This window comes from Phoxinus phoxinus (genome assembly GCF_949152265.1).
Source record: "Phoxinus phoxinus genome assembly, chromosome: 12".
NCBI classification, from domain to species: Eukaryota; Metazoa; Chordata; class Actinopteri; order Cypriniformes; family Leuciscidae; genus Phoxinus; species Phoxinus phoxinus.
Window position 1 is genome coordinate 35,764,903 of NC_136887.1, and position 9,718 is coordinate 35,774,620.

Genomic DNA, 9,718 nt, shown 5'->3' on the forward strand with positions numbered 1-9,718 from the left:
TGACATCAGCGCAAGGACCTGAGTGAGGCACCCGGAGCCGCTGGTTACGTAATGTGTGATGTAAATGACCTGTAGAGTTTGTCCTCTGCTGTTGTACACACTCTTGTACAGCTGTACTTCTGTTCATATTCATGTGGTGTTTGTCTTCTGTGAATGTGTGTCTTATGCTGAACCTGTCAAATTATATTAAAAGAAAAGAGCTTTCTAGTGTGTTGTGGCGTTTAGATTTGCACTGATTGGTAAACTCCTGTGCTGATGCATTCAGATTCTCACCAGTTTTTCCTGTTGGTGAAAATATCAGTTTCCATCCAAACTTGGGAATTTAATTTATGCACAAAATTGGAATATCGCATAAAACATTTTGTGAAAAAAGCAGCGTTTCCCTCCAAGAGAAAAAAAACATTACTCTAGGTTATATAAATACAGAAGACAGATGTATAGCCAAGTCGTTTATTTATATAGTGTCTTTTACAATACGCTGTTTCAAATCAGCTTTACAGAGTTAACAGGAAAATAAAGCAAAAGTTTGTTTCCAGAAGAATGTAGAATAGCTGTTTTGACTCACTGTAGCCTGTATAAATCAGTTCTGTCTCAGCTCACAGACAAACACATATTTTGATGCTGCTGTTTGGGAACACAGCCGTGTCTCGGTTCTGGAAGGCAGTTACACCGAAACACTTCGACTTTGCTCTGAGTTTCAGAACCGATGCTGTGCGACGGGATCTGGTCAGTCCAATCATGCGTCCCAGTCACGTGAATTTGTTTCCATCGTCGTTTATGGGCATGTTTTCTAATTCAATATTCCCATTTTGTGCATAAATTCAATTCGCAACTTTGGATGGAAACACAGTGAGCATCTCAAATTTCCTTTAGAAAAGCATTAACTAGTTCACAGTGAGTGGACATTTCACTTTTATAACTTAAAATATCGCAGAATGGCAGCTCTGCTTTCCTTTCGCCTGCTGGCTCATTCAGATTCACAATTTCATATTAAATGATTTGTTCAATTAAATGAACAAATATGAAAATAAAACACAACATCGACTTCACTGTATAAATTTTACATTGATTCTTATTAAAGCGACTATTAAAGTTCTCAGTCAAGAGTGAGTGAGATGCTCTTTGTATTTTGTTGTTTTATTAACAGGGATAGTTCTCCCAAAAATTTTAATTCTCTCAAGCCGTTTTAAACCCGAAAAAGTCTCCCTCTTCTGTTGAAAATAAAAGTTATTTGGAGGAATGTGGGTAACCAAACAGTTGATGTACCCCAGTGACTTCCATAATAGTTTTTTCCCACTATGGTAATCAATGGGGACCAGCAACCGCCCGGTTAGCCACACTCCTCAAAATATCTTCTTTTGTGTTCAGCACAAGAAAGAAATTAATACAGGTTTGGAACAACATTAGAGAGTGAGTAAATAATGACATAATTTTTATTTTTGGGTAACTGTCCCTTTAAGGACAAGCGGCAGCATGTTTACTATTAGGGCTACTGTCACTTTACGATCTGCGCGCAACGAGTCTACACGCATTTGACAAGCAGATTTTTTCTTCATTTTTTTCTAATGTTCTTTCACTTCAGACATAACCAACTTTGTTTATGTAAACCTTGTGTGTATTTGACAGTATTAGCGCAATAAGACTCGAAAGATAACTTAGCCCAGTAATCAGACGCTGTTAGACAGGCTTTTAGTGCATGTGCGCGTCAGGTGTTTGCAAGGCTTTAAAGCACATGCAAATAATTAATTTTTATGAACTACAGTGTCCCGTTCCTCTGCATTTCATGTGGATATACGTCGCGCTGTACAGTATGTTGAGACGGAGGCACCAGAAATGCAAACTGATAAAATGCACGATCCTACGATATTTCTTCAAAAGCAGATCGTGGAGACATTTTAATCGTCCACGATCAAAAATCGTAATATCGCACACCCCTACCTCCCCTGGCGCCGCCATTGATTAGCGGACCCCCACCTGCTGTTAGCATTCCATTGACTCCCATTCATACCTGTGTCCGCTGTGTTGTGTGTTTACATGTGTCCGCTGTGTTGTGTGTTTACCTGTGTCCGCTGTGTTGTGTGTTTACCTGTGTCAGCTGTGTTGTCTGTTTACCTGTGTCCGCTGTGTTGTGTGTTTACCTGTGTCAGCTGTGTTGTGTGTTTACCTGTGTCAGCTGTGTTGTGTGTTTACCTGTGTCAGCTGTGTTGTGTGTTTACCTGTGTCCGCTGTGTTGTGTGTTTACCTGTGTCAGCTGTGTTGTGTGTTTACCTGTGTCCGCTGTGTTGTGTGTTTACCTGTGTCGGCTGTGTCGTGTGTTTACCTGTGTCAGCTGTGTTGTGTGTTTACCTGTGTCAGCTGTGTTGTGTGTTTACCTGTGTCCGCTGTGTTGTCTGTTTACCTGTGTCCGCTGTGTTGTGTGTTTACCTGTGTCCGCTGTGTTGTGTGTTTACCTGTGTCCGCTGTGTTGTGTGTTTACCTATGTCCGCTGTGTTGTCTGTTTACCTGTGTCCGCTGTGTTGTGTGTTTACCTGTGTCAGCTGTGTTGTGTGTTTACCTGTGTCCGCTGTGTTGTGTGTTTACCTGTGTCAGCTGTGTTGTGTGTTTACCTGTGTCCGCTGTGTTGTCTGTTTACCTGTGTCAGCTGTGTTGTGTGTTTACCTGTGTCCGCTGTGTTGTGTGTTTACCTATGTCAGCTGTGTTGTGTGTTTACCTGTGTCCGCTGTGTTGTGTGTTTACCTGTGTCCGCTGTGTTGTGTGTTTACCTGTGTCAGCTGTGTTGTGTGTTTACCTGTGTCAGCTGTGTTGTGTGTTTACCTGTGTCCGCTGTGTTGTGTGTTTACCTGTGTCCGCTGTGTTGTCTGTTTACCTGTGTCAGCTGTATTGTGTGTTTACCTGTGTCAGCTGTGTTGTGTGTGTTTACCTGTGTCAGCTGTGTTGTGTGTGTTTACCTGTGTCAGCTGTGTTGTGTGTGTTTACCTGTGTCAGCTGTGTTGTGTGTGTTTACCTGTGTCAGCTGTGTTGTGTGTGTTTACCTGTGTCAGCTGTGTTGTCTGTTTACCTGTGTCCGCTGTGTTGTGTGTTTACCTGTGTCAGCTGTGTTGTGTATTTTCCTGTGTCAGCTGTGTTGTCTGTTTACCTGTGTCCGCTGTGTTGTCTGTTTACCTGTGTCCGCTGTGTTGTCTGTTTACCTGTGTCAGCTGTGTTGTGTGTTTACCTGTGTCCGCTGTGTTGTGTGTTTACCTGTGTCCGCTGTGTTGTGTGTTTACCTGTGTCCGCTGTGTTGTGTGTTTACCTGTGTCAGCTGTGTTGTGTGTTTACCTGTGTCAGCTGTGTTGTGTGTTTACCTGTGTCAGCTGTGTTGTGTGTTTACCTGTGTCAGCTGTGTTGTGTATTTACCTGTGTCAGCTGTGTTGTGTGTTTACCTGTGTCCGCTGTGTTGTGTGTTTACCTGTGTCCGCTGTGTTGTGTGTTTACCTGTGTCAGCTGTGTTGTGTGTTTACCTGTGTCCGCTGTGTTGTGTGTTTACCTGTGTCCGCTGTGTTGTGTGTTTACCTGTGTCAGCTGTGTTGTGTGTTTACCTGTGTCAGCTGTGTTGGGTGTTTACCTGTGTCAGCTGTGTTGTGTGTTTACCTGTGTCAGCTGTGTTGTGTGTTTACCTGTGTCAGCTGTGTTGTGTGTTTACCTGTGTCAGCTGTGTTGTGTGTTTACCTGTGTCAGCTGTGTTGTGTGTTTACCTGTGTCCGCTGTGTTGTGTGTTTACCTGTGTCCGCTGTGTTGTCTGTTTACCTGTGTCCGCTGTGTTGTGTGTTTACCTGTGTCAACTGTGTTGTGTATTTACCTGTGTCAGCTGTGTTGTGTGTTTACCTGTGTCCGCTGTGTTGTGTGTTTACCTGTGTCCGCTGTGTTGTGTGTTTACCTGTGTCAGCTGTGTTGTGTGTTTACCTGTGTCCGCTGTGTTGTGTGTTTACCTGTGTCCGCTGTGTTGTGTGTTTACCTGTGTCCGCTGTGTTGTCTGTTTACCTGTGTCCGCTGTGTTGTGTGTTTACCTGTGTCAACTGTGTTGTGTATTTACCTGTGTCAGCTGTGTTGTGTGTTTACCTGTGTCCGCTGTGTTGTGTGTTTACCTGTGTCCGCTGTGTTGTGTGTTTACCTGTGTCAGCTGTGTTGTGTGTTTACCTGTGTCCGCTGTGTTGTGTGTTTACCTGTGTCCGCTGTGTTGTGTGTTTACCTGTGTCCGCTGTGTTGTGTGTTTACCTGTGTCAGCTGTGTTGTGTGTTTACCTGTGTCCGCTGTGTTGTGTGTTTACCTGTGTCCGCTGTGTTGTGTGTTTACCTGTGTCAGCTGTGTTGTGTGTTTACCTGTGTCCGCTGTGTTGTCTGTTTACCTGTGTCAGCTGTATTGTGTGTTTACCTGTGTCAGCTGTGTTGTGTGTGTTTACCTGTGTCAGCTGTGTTGTGTGTGTTTACCTGTGTCAGCTGTGTTGTGTGTGTTTACCTGTGTCAGCTGTGTTGTGTGTGTTTACCTGTGTCAGCTGTGTTGTGTGTGTTTACCTGTGTCAGCTGTGTTGTCTGTTTACCTGTGTCCGCTGTGTTGTGTGTTTACCTGTGTCAGCTGTGTTGTGTATTTTCCTGTGTCAGCTGTGTTGTCTGTTTACCTGTGTCCGCTGTGTTGTCTGTTTACCTGTGTCCGCTGTGTTGTCTGTTTACCTGTGTCAGCTGTGTTGTGTGTTTACCTGTGTCCGCTGTGTTGTGTGTTTACCTGTGTCCGCTGTGTTGTGTGTTTACCTGTGTCCGCTGTGTTGTGTGTTTACCTGTGTCAGCTGTGTTGTGTGTTTACCTGTGTCAGCTGTGTTGTGTGTTTACCTGTGTCAGCTGTGTTGTGTGTTTACCTGTGTCAGCTGTGTTGTGTATTTACCTGTGTCAGCTGTGTTGTGTGTTTACCTGTGTCCGCTGTGTTGTGTGTTTACCTGTGTCCGCTGTGTTGTGTGTTTACCTGTGTCAGCTGTGTTGTGTGTTTACCTGTGTCCGCTGTGTTGTGTGTTTACCTGTGTCCGCTGTGTTGTGTGTTTACCTGTGTCAGCTGTGTTGTGTGTTTACCTGTGTCAGCTGTGTTGGGTGTTTACCTGTGTCAGCTGTGTTGTGTGTTTACCTGTGTCAGCTGTGTTGTGTGTTTACCTGTGTCAGCTGTGTTGGGTGTTTACCTGTGTCAGCTGTGTTGTGTGTTTACCTGTGTCAGCTGTGTTGTGTGTTTACCTGTGTCCGCTGTGTTGTGTGTTTACCTGTGTCCGCTGTGTTGTCTGTTTACCTGTGTCCGCTGTGTTGTGTGTTTACCTGTGTCAACTGTGTTGTGTATTTACCTGTGTCAGCTGTGTTGTGTGTTTACCTGTGTCCGCTGTGTTGTGTGTTTACCTGTGTCCGCTGTGTTGTGTGTTTACCTGTGTCAGCTGTGTTGTGTGTTTACCTGTGTCCGCTGTGTTGTGTGTTTACCTGTGTCCGCTGTGTTGTGTGTTTACCTGTGTCCGCTGTGTTGTCTGTTTACCTGTGTCCGCTGTGTTGTGTGTTTACCTGTGTCAACTGTGTTGTGTATTTACCTGTGTCAGCTGTGTTGTGTGTTTACCTGTGTCCGCTGTGTTGTGTGTTTACCTGTGTCCGCTGTGTTGTGTGTTTACCTGTGTCAGCTGTGTTGTGTGTTTACCTGTGTCCGCTGTGTTGTGTGTTTACCTGTGTCCGCTGTGTTGTGTGTTTACCTGTGTCCGCTGTGTTGTGTGTTTACCTGTGTCAGCTGTGTTGTGTGTTTACCTGTGTCCGCTGTGTTGTGTGTTTACCTGTGTCCGCTGTGTTGTGTGTTTACCTGTGTCCACTGTGTTGTGTGTTCACCTGTGTCCGCTGTGTTGTGTGTTTACCTGTGTCCGCTGTGTTGTGTGTTTACCTGTGTCCGCTGTGTTGTCTGTTTACCTGTGTCCGCTGTGTTTTGTGTTTACCTGTGTCAGCTGTGTTGTGTGTTTACCTGTGTCCGCTGTGTTGTCTGTTTACCTGTGTCCGCTGTGTTGTCTGTTTACCTGTGTCCGCTGTGTTGTGTGTTTACCTGTGTCCGCTGTGTTGTGTGTTTACCTGTGTCCGCTGTGTTGTGTGTTTACCTGTGTCCGCTGTGTTGTGTGTTTACCTGTGTCAGCTGTGTTGTGTGTTTACCTGTGTCCGCTGTGTTGTGTGTTTACCTGTGTCAGCTGTGTTGTCTGTTTACCTGTGTCCGCTGTGTTGTGTGTTTACCTGTGTCAGTCGTGTTGTGTGTTTACCTGTGTCCGCTGTGTTGTGCGTTTACCTGTGTTGTGTGTTTACCTGTGTCAGCTGTGTTGTGTGTTTACCTGTGTCCGCTGTGTCGTGTGTTTACCTGTGTCCGCTGTGTTGTGTTTACCTGTGTCCGCTGTGTTGTGTGTTTACCTGTGTCCGCTGTGTTGTGTGTTTACCTGTGTGCGTGCGTGAGTGTGTGCGTGAGTGTGTGCGTGAGTGTGTGTGAGTGTGCGTGAGTGTGTGCGTGAGTGTGTGTGAGTGTGCGTGAGTGTCTGCGTGAGTGCGTGCGTGAGTGTGCGTGAGTGTGTGTGAGTGTCTGCGTGAGTGTGTGCTTGAGTGTGCGTGAGTGTGCGTGAGTGTGTGCGTGAGTGTGCGTGAGTGTCTGCGTGAGTGAGTGCGTGAGTGTGCGTGAGTGTGTGCGTGAGTGTGCGTGAGTGTGCGCGTGAGTGTGCGCGTGAGTGTGCGTGAGTGTGCGTGAGTGTGCGTGAGTGTGCGTGAGTGTGCGTGAGTGTCTGCGTGAGTGCGTGCGTGCGTGCGTGAGTGCGTGCGTGAGTGTGTGCGTGAGTGTGTGTGTTAGTGTGTGCGTGAGTGCGTGCGTGATTGTGTGTGCGTGAGTGTGCGTGTGTGAGTGCGTGAGTGTGCGTGTGTGAGTGTGTGCGTGAGTGTGTGTGAGTGTGCGTGTGTGAGTGCGTGATTGTGTGAGTGTGCGTGTGTGAGTGTGTGCGTGAGTGTGCGTGTGTGCGTGCGTGATTGTGAGTGTGCGTGAGTGTGTGTACGTGTGTGAGTGTTTGCGTGAGTGTGTGCGTGAGTGTGAGTGAGTGCTTGTGTGAGTGCGTGATTGTGTGTGTGAGTGTGTGTGCGTGTGTGAGTGTGTGCGTGAGTGTGCGTGAGTGTGCGTGTGTGAGTGTGTGCGTGCGTGATTGTGAGTGTGCGTGTGAGTGTGTGCGTGAGTGTGAGTGTGTGTGCGTGATTGTGTGTGCGTGAGTGTGAGTGCGTGCGTGCGTGCGTGAGTGCGTGATTGTGTGTGTGAGTGTGTGCGTGTGTGAGTGTGTGTGCGTGTGCGTGTGTGAGTGTGTGCGTGAGTGTGCGTGTGTGAGTGTGTGCGTGCGTGAGTGTGCGTGTGTGCGTGAGTGTGCGTGTGTGAGTGTGTGCGTGAGTGTGCGTGTGTGAGTGTGTGCGTGTGTGAGTGTGTGAACAGATTTTTACAATGTTGTTCAGGCTATTTGTAGCTTTATGACCAAATGGTAAAAGGTATCACGCTGAAATGTTATAAAACCTTGGCCGTTTCTCAATACCAAGTACGCAAACTTCGGACTTGCGTCCTTGGTAGTTCAGACTTGCCAAGTTCGACTTAGGAGAACGAACTCCCGAGGACGAGAGGACGCAAGTCCGGTTATTCTGCAAATGGGACAGCGGCGTTCTTGATCGCGTCACTCAGCACGCTCTGGCTACTCCGGTTATCTCTTTATGTATATTTTAGGTAACAAAAACGAAATATGGTATAAAACAACACTCTGCCTCTTTTCATTTAAAAAAAAAAAATCTTAAACACATTAAATGGCCACACAAATGTGGTTCAGGCAACGTGTACATTGATTATCTTCACTGCATATATTTATAACAACACGAAATATAAAACGCAACGCAACCCTGCTTCTTTTTGTTTTCATTTTAAAAATATGAAACATTATTGAACATTAAAACTGACATTTAAAAAACAGACACGGGGTTGTGTCATTTTATTTTATTATACATGTACAGTGAAGAGAATGTATAATAAAATAAATATAAAAAATATTATATATATTTTAAAATATATAACTGTCAGCCTAAAATAAAATTACACAACCCTGACTCTTTTTGTTAAATGTCAGTTTTAATGATCTGATATCCAGTATAAAAGTATAAGTAAATAAAAATAAATAAAGCAAACAATTCAGTCAAACATAAGTCAGCTTAAAATAGCCTATAGCTTATAGCCTATAGTTAAATAGCCTAAATATATAAAATTATGAAACTTCACTTTGCTCTCAGCCAAAACGAGTTGCCATGGAACAAATTATAGATTAATGAGACCAAAGATCGCCCGTTAGATATACACAAGACGAGTTATATCTCATGTTTAACCACTAGACTAGAGACAGCAGAGCCAGCGGCAAACACCAGAAGCACTAGCCGAGGAAAAGCTGGTCCAGTCGGGGTTAATGAGTGCTGAACGCCCGGTGATCACCTGGATCTCACAACTCCGAAAACGTCAGATACATTTTTCAAATAGGCGCTATCTTTATAAATAAACCACAGATTTGAGCTTTAAACAACTACATTCTCGACTGAAACACTCTTAGAATTACATTTTGTGATCGTGACACGATAACAGTAGTATTTTGATATTACGCGGGTTTTCTCCTCTGCCATTGACGCTTGCTGGTGGGACGAGATGCATTCTGGGATACCTGTCAGTCTCAAGTCGGCACCATAGACAGTATATAAGATGGACACAGCGACCCCATAGACTTCAACGGAGAAAAGTGAAGCCCATTTGAAGCACTCACTTCCTGATCGCCAGGCGAACTGCGCAGACTCAAACTGAGCTTGGTCACGTGAGCAACGTGTCTGACAGCTGTCAGTCTTCTAGTAGCTGTGCGGAGAGAAATCTCAATCATTCCCTTCCGACTCTCGCAGAAGCGGAGAGCGTGAGCATTAGCTGTCCATGAGCTAGCAGCAGGATCAACTTTATCACTCTCTGTGGGCTTCTCCCTGGACTTTATCGGACTTTATGCTCCACGTTCCCCCGATTGCCTGCGAGCTTCTACGCCGGTCTATACGGTAATTTCTCTACAGTGCGACAGAGAGTCGCGTGAGTTATGACGCAATCGTTAGCCTATTTTTACAAAAACGGCTTCTACGGGGCCATAACGTAAGGTACAAGGTAATGGAGCCTTTTATACATTGTCGAGTTTCTTTAGAAATAAATAATGGACAAATAGAGTCTTTAAACGCCTCAGATGTAAAGTTATTCGCTGTCAAAGTGACGCAAAAATGAATGGGAGTCAATGGAATGCTAACAGGAGGTGAAGTTCTGCTACAATGGCGGCGCCCGCGGAGGCTTCAGTTTCCGGCGGATGGATTACCCCCTTGGTCGGCACAAGTCACCTCTACCAGAGAATGTCTGCCTCTACATGCATCCTCGGTAGAAGGGGCGGATCAAGAACACATCCGGGGATTTGAACTGGACTTGGCTAGATGTGAACTTTTGAATTGGGACAGTACTTGGGCAGCGACTGATGACGTTTCACAAGTCCACAAGAACACAAGTACAGACAAGAACGCATATTGAGAAATGGCCCTTGTGTTAATTTTTGATAATTCCAGTGTGATAGTGGAAAAAGTGCAAATCTTCTTTTTGAAAGTAGGCTTGTATGAACCATGCC